General features: G+C 38.5%; 1 protein-coding gene across 9 annotated transcripts in view; it reads right to left on the bottom strand.

The window, feature by feature from the left end:
- The window catches only part of LRRC4C (leucine rich repeat containing 4C), a 1,375,811-nt gene that overhangs the window by 12,271 nt on the left and 1,346,761 nt on the right, over nucleotides 1-16,779 (bottom strand). For 5 of the 9 annotated variants that reach the window (XM_055281877.2, XM_055281879.2, XM_063641859.1 and 2 more), the window contains one exon: nucleotides 16,171-16,222. The exons of 2 other annotated variants lie outside the window; for them this stretch is intronic. The gene's annotated coding sequence lies outside the window, so the exon portion shown is untranslated. Of the gene's footprint in view, nucleotides 1-3,102; nucleotides 3,122-15,855; nucleotides 15,922-16,170; nucleotides 16,223-16,779 lie in introns of those variants that run through there. 2 more of the 9 variants (XM_055281883.2, XM_063641861.1) reach the window with 2 other exon arrangements.

The raw sequence follows: 16,779 nt of genomic DNA, 5'->3' as shown, positions 1-16,779 counted from the left end.
ATTTTTAACCCAATCTTGCAAATCTTGAGCTTTCTCCACCCCTTATGCAGGAGTATGTAGTTCTGCAGATTTTCAGGGAAAGAATTTTGTTTTGTAAATATGCCCAGGGCTGAATCAGTAGGTAAATGTAATGGAAATGCTACAACATTCAAATGGCTGTAACCCAGTGAATCAACCTGTCAAGTTAACAGGCAGCTGTTTGGCTAAACACACTGACTCTGCAATGTTTCTAGAAAATGCTAAAATTTCAGAAGTTGAGATTTACAAAAAAAAAAAAAAAAAAAAAAACCCACCTGACTCTGCATTTTCATTCTTCTAGAAGACTTATTTGGCTTACAGTGGAAGAATGTATAATATATTCTTAGGGTTTATGTTTCTCTGTAGTCAGGACTTCTCACCTAATGATATTATAATGTTGTCACTAGTGTTGTGACTATATGTCACTAGTGATAACATTACCATGTCATTAGGTGAGAAGTTCTGACTACAGAGAATTATGTACTAGAAAAGTAGAACAACAAAAACAACGTGGCTGCCACCAACACGGGGTCATGTGCTGGAGTGTGTAATAAGGATTGTAAGAGAGCTAGATTACCCATGTCTTCAAGAACTTTCCCATCTTAGAGGTATAAAACACATTATAGACATATATCAAAAATTTAAAAATGTACATATATACATATAGGTACTAGTGTAAATCAATACATTCAATATTTACATGCCATAAAGAATTACCAGAGATTAATGTAGGCATAGCTAATCAGAGAATGCTTTAAGAAGAGAATTTGGGGATAGGCGTGGTGGCTCACATCTGTAATCCCAGCACTTTGGGAGGTCAAGGTGGGCGAATCACCTGAGGTGGGGAGTTCGAGACCAGCCTGACTAACATGGAGAAACCCCATCTCTACTAAAAATACAAAATTAACCAGGTGTGTTGATGCATCCCTGTAATCCCAGCTACTCGGGAGGCTGAGGTAGGAGAATAGCTTGAACCTGGGAGGCAAAGGTTACAGTGAGCTGAGATGGCACCATTGCACTCCAGCCTGGGCGACAGAGCGAAACTTTGTCTCAAAAAAAAATAAAAAGAAGAAGAAGAGAATTTGGGGCCAGGTGCGGTGGCTCACGCCTATAATCCCAGCACTTTGGGAGCCGAGGTGGGCAGATTATGAGGTTAAGAGATTGAGACTATCCTGGCGAACATGGTGAAACCCTGTCTCTACTAAAAATACAAAAAGTAGCTGGGCATGGTGGTGGGCACCTGTAATCCCAGCTACTCAGGAGGCTGAGGCAGGAAAATTGCTTGAACCGGGAAGCGGAGGTTACAGTCAGCCAAGATTGTGCCGCTGCACTCAAACCGGGCAACAAATCTCAAAAAAAGGAAAGACAAAAAAAAAAATAGAGATTTGGAATTTTATGCAGGTCTTTAAAGGAATATAGATTGGCATGGAGGCGGGGCAGTGTTGGATTAAGTAGGAGCTTACTTATGAAAGCAGAGGAGTAGGAGCATAAAATAATAAGAAAACTGACTTAATGGAAGTAAAGGACTTACACTACAGAAGTTAGTTAAACTAGCCCAATTGAGGGGCACTGCAAGCCTAACAAAAAAGTTTGAATGTATTTTAATAAAAAAACTTGGAAACTTGTGGCTTTTAAGCAGGAGAGGGAATGATGAGAATACTGTTTTGGAAAGTTTCTGCTCTTGTCCCTAAAGGAAATTGCAGAGAAGACGTTGATGAGAAAGTAAGTGACTTTAATAATCGACGTCCCTAGTATTGCTTTAGAAATGAATGGAACCGATCTCCAATCTGATTATCTGACTACTGAGACGTGTATAGTTCAAATTAATACGCCCCAGTTAAAATCCTGTTGAGCATGAAATACCAATGAAGAGAAAATTAGCTTCTGCATATGGTCACGTTAGAAAATATCAGGGTACACAAAAAGAGCAGTGTATCATTTTGGAATCTCTGATCTGCAAGTCAGGAAAAGAGGCATCTTTGATATCTAGAGTGACTCATGTCCATGCTGCAGATAGCACACAAAGGACTACTAAACACACATTTAGTTTTAGTCGTCTTTCTAATTTGAAACAATGCTGAAGCACAAAAAGAATGCCCAATCTACAATAGTAAGACCCAGCAAAACAAAAACCAGCTTTAGAGTAAAATGCCTCCCGCTGGAGCGTTGGTTTGGTATTCCTGACTGTTTGATCTTTGGTAAATTGGCCTTCTCCGAGCCGCACCTTCCTAAGTAGGAATGATGATAACAATACAATAAACAGACATTGTGAGGATTACACGAATTAAATGGCATAGTGTACACTGAAAGCGAATCCCCAAACTTGTCCCTGAACCTCCATAAAAGCCACGACCACGTGACCAGTTGCTCAAGGCAAAATTGTTAAACTCTTCTTTGACTTTTTTTTTTTCTGTATTCACCTGCAGCCCAGCACTATTCTGATTCAACCTTAAAACATAATGTGGGTCTGTCTACTTTTCCTCATTGTCTCTTTCTAGATTATATGTCATCTTCATTTCCAACTTGAACCTCTGAAACACACTGCCATGAATTTCCCTACTTTGGTTAACTGCATTACGACAATTGATTCTTTTTAGAGTATTTAGATTGAAGTTTTAAATTATAAATATGTTCATGCTATTTTTTTAGTTGAAACACCCCTATTAGCTCCATACCTTTTTAGAACAAAATGCAAACCGCGTTGGGCTCCAAGACTCAGCCTGACCCCTGTCTACTTCTCCCACTTCTCAGCTTTTTCTCACTCCACCTTCTCGTTTCCACCCCACTGGCCTTTCATGGTTTCTCAAAAGATTCAGCCTTGTTCCCGACTCAGGACCTTTGTACTAGGATTCCCTCTGCCTGCAATGTGTATCCTTTGATTTTTGCGTGGTTGGTTTTCCTTTTAATTCTGGGCTCACTTTAAATTTTACCTTCTCAGAAAGTTCTTTTTGATTACCTGGCAAAAAGTATCCCTTTTGTCATATTTAATAAGTTACCCATATTCAATTTTCCTCATGGCACATATCACTATTTGTTATTTTTTCTCATACACTCAGGTGCATATTTTCTTACTGCTTGTCTCACCTCAGTGGAAGGTTAATTTCCATGGAGTAGAGACTTGTCTTCCTTATTCAGTAGTATTCACCTAGAACAGTATTCATGGAGTATTTGTTAAATGCATGAATGAATGAATGAGTACCCCACGCGGACAGAAGCAGGTTGAAAACTCATTAAGTCAAGGCTGTAAATGCACTAAATACCCATAGGATGTCATACTCACTTATTGATCCCTAACACCTAGTAGAACCCCATTCACATAGCGGGAATTTCATCGATTTGGGGAATAATGTTTTCCAGTTTGTAGTTATTTTCATAGAAGTTTCTCCTACAAAGAGCTGAGAAGAACAGTGATTTAAAGATCATCTCACTGTCTCTTTGCATGTTTTTTTTGAGGGGGATGGGGTGGGTGATAAAGTCGGGGAGATTTCCCTATTTCTTTTTCTTTGTCTATTATTATCAGTAGCAGCCCTGTTTTATGTTTGACCAAACAATGCCCTCTGCTGTATGTGCCTAAAATAACATGATTGCCTTGAAAATTTCTGCCTAAGAGGATGCCTAGTTGTTTTCATGATTTGCTTCTTCCCACCTATGTTTACTCCAGAACTAGGGAGGACTGGATTAGCTTTCAGGTCACTGCATTGGATCAGAACACTTTATAACAGAGAAAAGAACTCCTAGAGTCAGCAAATGCCTTTAAAATGGAAGGGCCTCTTGATCACCACGTGCCTGCTACAGAGACTCATTTGAACCATTTACTTAAAAATCTATGGCTGGAAAAGATCTTCTAATTCTACTATCACAATCTAAAGCAACAAGATAGAATAGGCAAGGGACTGGGGAAGGCTATGGTGGCTCCAAACCTTGTCTTAGCAACAAAAAGTCAAATCTACTTCATGCTAAAAAATCCGACCCAGGGATACGGTCACAGCTTGGCAGGGCTAAAAATAAAATTAATTTGTTTTTTTTTTTCCTGCTTATTTACCCTCTCATGATGCTGGAGAGATAAGGGTACCTGGCATGAGGTTTCTGGTTGTTTATGAATCCTTTTGATCGTATTCACTTTTTGATATTAATTATTTCAGAAAATGTAAAATATAGATGACCAACTTGTTTCTCAAATTATAGGGTGGGATTTGAGGTGTTTGGGGGTATGTTTATGTTTTTGACAGCAATTTGCTTTAGTGAAACGTATAACCAGAGAAAAATATTTAAAATCTCTAGCTCCATGTACTGCTAGATATTGCACTCTCCAGGTAATGAAATCAGAATGCTCCAATGATTAGGAATATGCCTGTTTGTAACAATGCCTACATTCTCCTTTGTGCTAATATTTTAAGTCTGGAGCCCCACAATGCAAGAAACTGTTGTCTCTTTTTTCTTCCTTTTTTTTTTCTTTTTTCTTCAAGTTCAAGGGCCATTTAATGATTAACGTATGTTATTCCTTATCTCCACAAGTGGTCTTTTCTTTTCATATTTTTCCCATAGGAGACTTTCAAAGCAACATTTTGCAGACTCAGTGCAACAATACGTGGGAGCCTAGACAATCACAGTGCACGAAAGCATAGCCCATCAATAGCTCCCCAGTGCCTACAGAATTAAGCCTAACTTCCTTACTGCCTCTACCCACTAGATGCCAGTAGCAACCTCAGTTGTGACACTCTACAGTGTCTCCAGACACTGCCAAATGTCCCCTGGGGGGCAAAACTGTTCTCTTTGAAAACCACTGCCTTTGTATGACATGTAAGCCCCTCCATAGTGCTGTGCCATTCTGCTTTCCCCGTCGTATCTCCCACTGTTCTTAACACAGTCTAGGCTGCAGTCTGTTCCGACTCTAAAAATACTCCCTCTACTTTTCCTCTTTGGGGACTTGCTCCTTCTTACTTTAGACTGAAATTACCTACCCTGATTTTTTTAAAATCAAAATTGTACCCAGTCAGAGCCAATTTTACAATGGCTCTTTCTACTAGGCTGTCATCAGCCTTATTGATCAGTATAAATCCATCCTTCCCCTAAATTGTCTGTAAAGCCAAGACTCTAACACTTACCAAATCCGTGTTTGCATGTAAATGTTTTGGGAATGTGTTCAACCTATTTCATCATAAGTTTTCTCAAAGACAGAAACTGGTTGATATTTAGGCATTCAATAAATATTAGCTGAATTGAATTACTGAAATGTGTCACATATTTTAATTCATAGTCAGCAGCCAAATTGATAAACTAATTTTATAAAAACATAATGTATTGAAGTCCATTGCTAAGACTTATATGTGAACCAAAAAGATAGAAAAGGTATAAAACTTAGTTTAAATGGCAAAGAGAGGGCTCAATAATTACTCCTTGCCACCCTCCATATAAACAAATGAAAACGTATATATTAAGATCGTGAAGAAGTAAATTACCAAAATCAGCATGTAAATAGGGGATTGAAAAGGATGGTTTAGGGTAAAAATCTATCCTTAGCAGCAGTAACCTGTATCCTAAATATTACATCCAGAGTATCTTGTATATTATGTATGCTCGATATAGGAATAAATATGTGGCCTCAAGAAAAGGTTGATTGTTGCAGATTTCTAGCTGCTTACACAACTAAGCAGACACTAATAGTACATAGAGACTTAAAAATCAGAGACACAAATTTTTGTAGAACCCTTCTGTGGAACTGCCTGGGGATTGAGTGTTGTGATTTTGGACTCTATTATTGTGAGGATAAATGAGCTAATATAGAAAGTTTTAGAACAGCGTCTTGTACGTAATCAATACTGTAGGAATATTTATTATTGTATTCATTGTTTCCATTCTTTGTCTAGTACTGATGACAGTTAAAGTCCATATACGGAGAATGGTTGATGCATCGACTATAATAATACAACACTAAAACAATTCGAATCATACAATTAAGTTCTCTTAGTTTTATTTTTCATCAATAACCGTATTTGATTATTATTTCCTTTTCCATGAAATTGTAGAGTACCATCATGGGTTCCTAAGAAGTTTATTAATGGGTTTCAAATCATTTGTGAACCTCCTGAAAGTATATGCCAATGTTTGTTTAAATGTGATCATATATTTTTATAGAAAGAGTATTCATTAGTCTTAACATCATACTCTCAAGGAGATTTATGGCTCCAAAAAAGTTTAAGTTCCATACAAAATAACTGATAGACTGAAGTGCTTGAAAGGTCTGTTAGAGTTCGAGCTATAAATTAGCGAATTGGCATGCTGCTCTACATATCAATTTTTTACGTGTTTAGCAAGTACATTTACAACCTTCTCATAATGAGCTACCAAAATCAAATTTCTGAGAGTAAAAACCCAGGCCTTGAGTAAATTCCTCAAAACAAATGCCCGTTGGGAAAGGGTCTTGGGATGCAGTCTACCCTGGTGACAGCAATTTTTGCCAAAAAACTTAAACACCAGTACACAGGTGACATTTTGTCACTCCATGTCATTTCTTTTTTTTTTTTGAGATGGAGTCTCGCTCTGTCGCCCAGGCTGGAGTGCAGTGGCGCCATCTCGGCTCACTGCAAGCTCCGCCTCCCGAGTTCACGCCATTCTCCTGCCTCAGCCTCTCCGAGTAGCTGGGACTACAGGCGCCTGCCACCACGCCCGGCTAATTTTTGTTTTGTATTTTTAGTAGAGATGGGGTTTCACCGTGGTCTCGATCTCCTGACCTCGTGATCCGCCCGCCTCGGCCTCCCAAAGTGCTGGGATTACAGGCGTGAGCCACTGCGCCCGGCCACTCCATGTCATTTCTTTAAGGAATTTGTGGCAATGTATGAATCAGGGTGCCGAATGATAAAATAAGGTCCTGTGCTCCCTCAACAGGGCAGAAATGGGACCTTCTCTGTTCCAGAATTTTCTTTCATTTTGCTATAGTTTATTCCTCAAAGGAAAATGTAGTAATGCATTAACTAATGCATTGATGTTTATCGTTTAGGGTGTTTTGGGTGACCATTCTTGATGCCAAAGGAGAAAACACTGTACTTATGAATATTAGTGGAAAAACAACCATATAAAAGAAATAAATAAAAAATAATATTCTATTAAAACAAATATAACCAAGACCCCAATAAGGATCCTCTCTCAATAAACAAATCTAGTGTTGGAGAGAGGGTAAACTGCAGAAACTGGTCATATGTTTTAGCTTCTCGGGATGCACAATAGGCTGATTTGCTCTAGACTTTCAGTTTGAAAAATATAGGGGAGAGAAAAGCATATAAAAAGGGTTGAATATTTCAAATTATGTTTAATCAAAATATGTAGAAAATTATTATCCATATATATTTTGTTTTCATCTAGGTTAATGACAAAGCAAGTAACTAAAGAAGTGCTTTTCAAAAAAGATCTAACAAGCCCATCTGAAATGTAAGTCCCTGGCAAGGCAGGCAGAGAAGGATGTGATTTCAGAAAGTTGGTAATGCGGTTAATAGCCTTGCTTCCCAGGCTTCCTTTGGATTGATGACCGGCTGGGAGGAGTTGATAGTCATTAACCCCCAACTTCTCATTAATCCTTAGAAAATGCCCTGTGCTAAGGTCACCAATGCCTTTATAGGTTGGAAACAAACAAACCAACGACAGTACCCAAAAGGCATATGGATTTTTATAATGAGCAATGCAATTTAAATTACCATGCAAGGCAATTCGAAGAGAACAAATATCATGTATATAGAGTCATTCAGATTTTAAAATCACCTTCCAACGTTTTACCAAGTACTTACTTCCTTGTTCATTACTAAATAGTACAAAACCCTAATTTCCTAGAGAGTAACCAAAAACATATTTATAACCCCAGGCAAAGCACTAAAGATGTCTGGGATTCATTTTATAGTAGGGTGCGGGGAAAGAGAATCTCTAAAGTCATTTCAGCTATAATAATATATGAGTCTAAGTATACTCTCTAACGCTATACCTACCAGGGAACTCCAATTCAGTAACTTGCCATCATTGATCATTTGTAACAGGGTACTGAGACAAGCCCAGTATAAACAATAGTCATAAACCAATGCCAACGTGCTCCACTGAAGGAGTGTGTATGATTACGTAGATCCTTGTAAGTAGTCTGGGTGTCCAGAGAGAACCAGTGAGCCTTAAGCAATCAGTGAAAGGTATGTGGACAGTGGATCTAGGGGAAATGTAGATTTGAATAAGCAAAAGGTCTAGCATTTCAAGAGAGAGAAAAAAAAACAGGCACTTTCCTTCAATAATATTTTTTGAGTGCCTACCAAATTTCAAGCACAATGCTCATTTCTTGATACTTAGGGCCAAGTGTCTCTCATCAAGAATCTCACAGTGCAGTATGATTCACAGGTGAGTAAGCCAGGAATTATAATGCAGCAGAAAATACTAGAGAAATTCTATTCTCTATTCTTTAGAATGAGGTATTATAGCAGCACACAATAAGGAACAGACACTAACAGAGAGCAGAAAGACAGAAAAAAACGGAAAGAACCAGGCGTGGTGGCACGTGCCTGTATTCCCAGCTACTTGGGAGGCTGAAGCAGAAGGTTCACTTGAGCCCAGGAATCTGAGCCCAGCCTGTGCAACATAGCAAGACACTATCTCTAAATAATCATCATCATCATCAAGAAAAGAGAAAGAATTTGTTTGAAAATAGGCACAAGTTGGGTGGGGAATGTATGAAAGTAAACATGACATAGGCAGTCGAGTAGTAAGTAGAATAAATGAAATAACACCAGAATATAAAAAATAGACAAGGAATTTAGATTTGATATTAACTCATGGATAGATTGTAGGGACTTGATTTTTCTTTCTGACGTGTGATCAGAAATAGAAAGGTAATGGAGATATAAGCCAAACTCTAAGATGCATGGTTTGGAATCTACTGCCCACAGGCAAAAGTGGAAGGGAAAAGGACAGTGGGAAGGGTATTTAAGGAAAAGCAGGTCTGCAGTGGTATGGAATATGAATAGGACAGAGTGAAATAGATTATTTCAATAATCAAGCTATAAAATACTGATGGCCTGGGTTAGGCTCTGACTTTTGCCTAAAATATAAGCTGAAATAACATTATGATTTTTCTATCTCTGCTCTGGAATCCTTAATATGTGATACTCTTTATATATATTTAGCAGATCCCATGATTCCTGACCTGTCATTGCTTCCTCTGATTTCTGTATATTTTTTAGTCCCCACAACTCTGGAGTCAGTCCTGCAAATCTAGTGGCACCCACTGAGTATCTCAGACCCACTGCTTTCCAGTTTTCAGCATGACTTAAGAGTTTAATAAATTCACCAAAATGACCCACAAAAACCTGATAAGGAAACTCTCTTTAATTCAGTCTGTGTTTATGAGATCTGAGCAAGAGGAGGAAACAGAGTAGACTCTTTCTGTGATTTCCAGGCAACGTCATTTAATCAGAATGCAGATAGCAGGGATGGCCTCCTAATTGGAAATGGAAACTGGTTTAAAGTAACCTCAACACTGTTAACATTGTATAATGAGGAAACCTTGGTGATGACATGTCAGATAATGGAAATGACTGGAATTAGTGATTTTTTTGTTTCTTCCTAATGACTGCAGAAGAGGGAATTATTCAGCAAATGCAGACATTTGAAAATTAGATTCGCAGTTTATTTACTTAAGGCAGTCCTCATTTTGCTCCATGCTGTGTTAACCATAGGTTGTGAATATTGGAACCAAGTTTTCTTTTTTGCACAATTCCTATATTTGCTCTTAGTTACCATGGAACCTTGCAAAACTAGGATTCAATTCCAAAATGAATGAGCTTCAGTTAACACAGTACCACGGAAAGTAAAAACTCCCTGTATTTTTCTGTATTCACTTTGCCTGCAATGCATCATCTGCAAAAATATTTCATGGGAAAAAATAGAGCTGTACATGAAAAGCAATAAGGAGCTGGGTCCTTATGGTATCATAATGGGATAAGAAAGCAGGGAAGCCTGTGCATGCTCCTATTTAAACCATTATTAACTATGTTTCCTTGATTTGGATGGTTAAAATTACTTTTTAGTTACTTTTCCCACCATGTCTTTATTCTTGAAAGGATGCATTTTTAAAAGAATAATCTGAAAAAGCACGGGGCTGACAGTCTGATTCTAATATGGATATTAGAGACGTTGGGTTATAATAATGCAAGTTACTTAAACTTTCCATACCCATCTGTAAAGTGAGGAGAGAATATGTGTTCTTTCTATGCCAAAGGCATACCGCGAAAAGAAACTTTAATAAGAAATCAGGCTGGGCGCGGTGGCTCACGCTTGTAATCCCAGCACTTTGGGAGGCCGAGGCGGGTGGATCACGAGGTCAGGAGATCGAGACCACGGTGAAACCCTGTCTCTACTAAAAACACACAAAAAATTAGCCAGGCGTGGTGGTGGGCGCCTGTAGTCCCAGCTACTCGGAGAGGCTGAGGCAGGAGAATGGCGTGAACCCGGGAGGCGGAGCTTGCAGTGAGCCAAGATCCTGCCACTGCACTACAGCCTGGGCGACAGAGCGAGACTCCGTCTCAAAAAAAAAAAAAAAAAAAAAAGAAATCAGTGTGTACAAAGTACAATCCACAAAATTAGGTTAAATTATGATATAGGTGTCATTCCTGCATTCCTCAGTCCCATTTTTTAAGCTGCACCTGACATGTGAGCAGAACTAGAAGAGGGATGGAGATGTAAGCAAAACTCTAAGATAAATGGTTTGGAAATTACTGCCCATAGGCAAAATCGGGCTCACCACCCCAGTTTTTGTAAGTAAAGTTTTATTAGTAGACTTCCACACCCATGCATGTAAGCATTGTCTATGGCTGCTTTTACACTGAAGGGCAGAACTGAGTGGTTGTGATAAACTATATGGCTTGCAAAGCCTAAAATATTTACCACCTGGTCTCCTAAAAAAAAAAAAAAAAAAAAAAAAAAAAAAAAAGGCGGCTATAACATCCACCCAGAGAATTTCTTTTCTTTTTTTTTTTTTTTTTGCCCATTACATGATACTTTGTTTATTTAAATAGTTATAATTATTTTAGATATTTTACTTTCTTGATTTTATTATTAAGCACAAATAACATTGTACTTAAAGTTTTTTTTTTTTTTTTTTTTCTAGGTAATTAAGTTTTTTTTTTTTTTTTGCACACGTATGTTTATTGCGGCACTATTCACAATAGCAAAGAGTTGGAACCAACCCAAAGGTCCAACAACGATAGACTGGATTAAGAAAATGTGGCACATATACACCATGGAATACTATGCAGCCATAAAAAATGATGAGTTCGTGTCCTTTGTAGGGACATGGATGAAACTGGAAAACATCATTCTCAGTAAACTATCGCAAGGACAAAAAACCAAACACCGCATGTTCTCACTCATAGGTGGGAATTGAACAATGAGAACTCATGGACACAGGAAGGGGAACATCACACTCCGGGGACTGTTGTGGGGTGGGGGGAGGGGGGAGGGACAGCATTAGGAGATACACCTAATGCTAAATGACGAGTTAATGGGTGCAGGAAATCAACATGGCACATGGATACATATGTAACAAACCTGCACATTGTGCACATGTACCCTAAAACCCTAAAGTATAATAAAAAAAAAAAAAAAATTTCTTTTCTTTTTCTTTTCTTTTGTTTTTTTTTTGATACGGAGTCTCACTCTGTCGCCCAGGCTGGAGTGCAGTGGCACGACCTTGGCTCACTGCAAGTTTTGCCTCCTGGGTTCACACCATTCTCCTGCCTCAGCCTCCCGAGTAGCTGGGATTATAGGCACCTGCCACCACGCCCGGCTAATTTTTTTTTTTTTTTTTGTATTTTTAGTAGAGACGGGGTTTCACCGTGTTAGCCAGGAGGGTCTCGATCTCCTGATCTCGTGACCTGCCCACCTCAGCCTCCCAAAGTGCTGGGATTACAGGTGTGAGCCACCACGCCCGGCCCATCCAGAGAGACTTTTCTTACCTACTCTCTTCAATCCCAAGGCTACCAAGATGACCTGTGAAGGCATGGAAGAAAAATACTAAAACTTCTATTTGTAATTAACTTTATTCTAAGAACAAATAAAGAAATTCAGCTTCACTAATTTTGCAATGGTGCCATGCATCATATAACTTGTGGAGGAATCCTGGGGAAAAGTGGGAGTTCCAGAACAGAGAGCTTGCCTGTAGCACCATTACTTGATCACACTTTCAGTACACTGTGACATACTGCTATTTCTGTGTGGTGGGATAATTGGCTTTAGAGATTATATTACTTAGTTTTAACTGAATTAGCACTCACAAAATGGACACAGTAGCTTAAGGTTCTTCCAAAGATAACATGGAATCAATATTCTTTTTGTTTTGTTTTTGATTTTGCTTTTGCTGAGAATCAATATTCTAATAAGGCAAGTATAAGCATAAAACAACAAGAACGTTAGAGCTATCATTTTTATCTCCAATATGAGCTCTTTGAAACAACAAAATTATCATTTAAAGAAGTGTTTATTTTGATTAAACCTGTACACCTATGTATGCACGTGGGCACGTGTGTGCGTGCATGTATGTGTGTATAGGAACTATCATTTTTACCAGTAATCTTGTCCTATCAGACTCTTGTCCTAGCTGCACTCTCACACTTTCTCTTCCTAGTAACCTAGTAATGAATTCACCACGTGTCAATCAACATCTCTGATTGATACCTGGATTTTTATTTTTACATTTTTGCTTTTTCTCTTCACCTCACCCCTTTTCTCCAGCCAGCAACACTAGGCATATTGCTGCACAAAGTCATTGCCTCATTTATCCCTGAAATTGAGAATTACATTTCCACATGTCCCTTCAGATCCAAGAAGAATGACCTGGAAGCAGGACTGCAAGAGACTACCCTCTCCTTGCCTCCTTTCCTTTTTCTTGACCAAAAGTGTCTTCCTCTCATATTCATTAGAAAGAGGAGTTAATATCTATTGGGTTTTTTGCCTTAAAAGCTGTGAATATAGGATCCAAGTTAAGAACAATGGAATTGGAAATTTTAATTATAAAAAGGACCCTGGGGAATTAGGTAAAACCTCAGCTTCCTCATTCACTATATTAAAGATCTCTCCTTTTTCCTAATCTATAAAATGTGTGTGGTAGCATCTGTCTTTCCTTTCTCATTGTTATCAGGATAACTTGGGATAGTTTATGAACTGTAAGATCATTTTAAACTATAAATATTAGATAGACTTTGGGGATCAATAATTTTTAAACTTTGAATTCATACAAAACCAAAACAAATCAGAAAAGTGAGGGGAGGAAAGGAGACCAAGAGATCAAAAAACACGGTATGCTTTCCATGACAGGCACTAACTTACATACGCAGTTTTACTTAATTGTCACAACAACCCCATGAAGAACATTAGGAGCCAGATGCTCTGTAAGTTTGTCATTTAACCCAAATCACACAATTAGTACTGTCCAAATCCACCTCCTTTTAGCCATTGTACTGTGTAGACATATCGTCTGCTAGCTATGGAAATTTGGATAAGTGACATTTTTTCTCTTTTGTTTTTAGAGATGGAGTCTTGCTCTGCCACTCAGGCTAGAGGGCAATGGTGCAATCACAGCTCAGTGTAACCTTGAACTTCTGGGCTCAAGTAATCCTACCTCAGCCTCCCTTCAGAGTAGCTGGACTATAGGTGCATGCTACCACGCATGGCTGCTTTTAACATTTTTTATAGAGATGGGGTCTTGCTATATTGTCCAGGTTGAATGACATATTCTTTTGACTTGTTTTCCTCACTTCCAAAGGGATGAAGACTAACACTACTACTATGATGTACTAGCTGTAGTATCACATCTAATCCTAACCAAGCCTCATGGCTTAGAAGTGCTCCTGTCCATTTTGTCTTTGAGCAACCAAGACAAAGCACTTAAGTACCATGTTTAAGGCTTTACAGCCACTCTGTGGTGGGGCCTGAACTTGAACTGCCAGCGCCAGATTCATTTTCCTTCCACATGCTATCTGGCAGTGAATTTTGCAGGGTTAACTAGAAAACATAAGTAAAAGTAATAGCAAAATATATGTTGCACAGTAGGTACTCAATATATAGTATATTTTATCTTTCCTAAGTCAATTCTTACTTTCTCTTGGAATATGATCAGCGCAGTGTTTTTATTCTCTGGGAGGAAAATAAGGACTCAGGAGAAATATCATTCTGGGTTGAATAAATAAAGAGCAAGCCACAGCTGGATATGAATGTGGGTTGTGATACACAGACTACAAACTTTCAAGCGACAGCCAAGAGTTCCTTCTTACCAACATGTGCTATCATAGTAAACTTCACTCCCAATTCTTTCATTTTTGAAGAAAAACATTTCCCGCTAATAACACAATTACACTTAAGTATTAGAGCCCATTTGAGTATTATTGCATTTGTTAAATCTAACTGAGTCCAAATTACTTCCTCATTGCTAATAAGAGAAAGAGAGGGAGGAAGAAGAGGAGGAGGCGAGAACTGAGGGGAAAAGAGTTTCGGAGGGTTAAAGGAAGAAAAGAAGACACAGACACAGAGTGCTAGAGAGAAAAACAGGGAGCTGTCAATGCTGCATATAGCCTCAAGTCCAATAAATGTCAGTTAAACTTGCTGCTCACAGTTTCTATGGAAACCCCTTAAGTTAGGAGTGGAACACAGACATTTTTTGGACTGCAGTTCACAAGCTGTTTATTTAATTATGATGAAACATGAGACTGTTAGGGACAATACTATTATACTGATAGCATTTAGGATTCAACAAATAGGCATGGCAAAATAAAAAGTTGATTTCTTTTTTAAATCATTAACTTCATGTCCATTGCATGTGAATAAAATGCAACTTTTTTTGTTTGTTTGTTTTATGGGACTTCACACATGATTTCCTTCAGGCGAACCCCAAATTAGTCAAATGACATTCGTTAAAAGGGACTTCTTCAGAGGCCTCATGCCAGTTAGACCCCCACATGCCCAGTGAACAAAACCAAGGTCACAGCATATTTTCAATTAAACCCAAGATAGCACCAAAGTGCAGCACAACTGGAAAAACAAGCACATTATTGCCCCATAGATCATTTGTGAGCAATGAATAGGTCTCTGGTGCTTTTCTGTTTTATAGGCATTTGAATATAAAAATAAAGAAAATAGCTTCAGATTAGCTTTTTGCCTTCCAAAATAAACAACTACTTTTAGGGCATTACCCCTGGGGGTCCGAAGAAACATGATGTGAAGCCATCACTGTTCTGTCTCTGATGGTTGAAAATCACTTGCTTGGGTATTAATTTGGCTGCAGGAAACCATCTAATTGATGGGCTCATTTGTACCTTTGTTCTTTCACTAGACAAACATGTAGTTTTCCACCTACTGTATGTCAGGCACTGTACCAGGGACAAGGGAGACAAGAAGGTTAAACCCCAGTTCCTGCCTTAATAATAAAGTTTTTGGAAGGAAGTGCATTAATTTTGTCAAATATTTATAAAGGGCCAACTACAGCTCATAGGTGCCAAGTAGGTAAGATTAGAGTCCTGCCTTCAAGGAGATTACAATTTAATGATGATACAATAAATCATAGAGAAAAGAGTCAGTGTTCCTGCCTCCTGCTGCCTCCTCATCTTTTCTCTCTGCAGGTAGAACTACTACTCATGGAAACTGTGCTACAGAAGGTAAATATGTTTATGTGTATGTGATGGTTTGCTGGTGGATGGTGGTGTAAAGAGGGAGCTTCAGAAATATTGCCATGGGAGAACCACATTTCCAGTTCTGTCCATGAGCCACCAATACTCTTATAAAATATTTAGCCCATAAAATATGACTGACTGAGGAGGCACTCACAAGATAAGTGAATCCCAAGGAAAGTCATCTCTCGAGTCAAGCAGGGAACATGAGGCTGTTTCTCAACTGGCAAAGAGAAACACAAGAAATTTGCAAATATGACTCAGTGGATATGTCTTTTCTACTATATTGCAGCTTGTTTTTTGAAATTCAGTAGTGGTTTGCAGTAGCTGGACTTCCCACAAATTGCTCGTGCTAGCAAAACCAGTCTTTGCCGTTATCAGATTTGACAGTGTATAATGAGTCACTTCACATTAGCTGCAGTTGTAGTGTTCAGCATACTGTGGGAAAGATTTAGTATGAATCATCACCCACCTAGCTCTCCACTGGGGTCTCTATGCTGTAAATAGGCAGTGCGTTTGCCAATCTGGAAAAAAAAAAAAAAAAAAGAGAAGAAAAAAGCATCCATTAGAATAATTCAGGACAATTCTTGATCTGTCACCACCACAGACACCACTGATGACATTTATTGAATTGCCACTGTATTTTAACACTATTCTGGGCAGAAAGCCAAAGCAACTCTCTTAACTACTGGCCATTTTGAACAATGCATTTTTTAATACCAATAAAAAAATGCATTTAGACTTAGAAGAAATGTAGTCTATACTTGGTTCTGACTTATTAGATACACGACCTTAAGTAAGTCACATTTTCTCTCTGATCTAGTGTCCTGATCAGAACCACATCATAAGATTAAATCAGATAATGCAATATAACGATGGATAGGAAAGGGTTAAATAGAAAACTCAATTATTAAAGTCAAATGGGATGTTAAAAGTCCGACATAGGCATCTGCTGCAAATTCTGTTTGGGATTGCCCACCACCAACACCACATCCCCAAACAAGGAAGATATAAAATCTTTCCTCTCCGTACGTATCTCTCATCTCACCCCACTACTCCTGTGGCACTGACAGAATAAAAA

This window comes from Symphalangus syndactylus, chromosome 6 (assembly GCF_028878055.3).
Source record: "Symphalangus syndactylus isolate Jambi chromosome 6, NHGRI_mSymSyn1-v2.1_pri, whole genome shotgun sequence".
In the NCBI taxonomy this organism is placed as follows: Eukaryota; Metazoa; Chordata; class Mammalia; order Primates; family Hylobatidae; genus Symphalangus; species Symphalangus syndactylus.
This window is presented reverse-complemented; position numbering and strand designations above follow the sequence as displayed.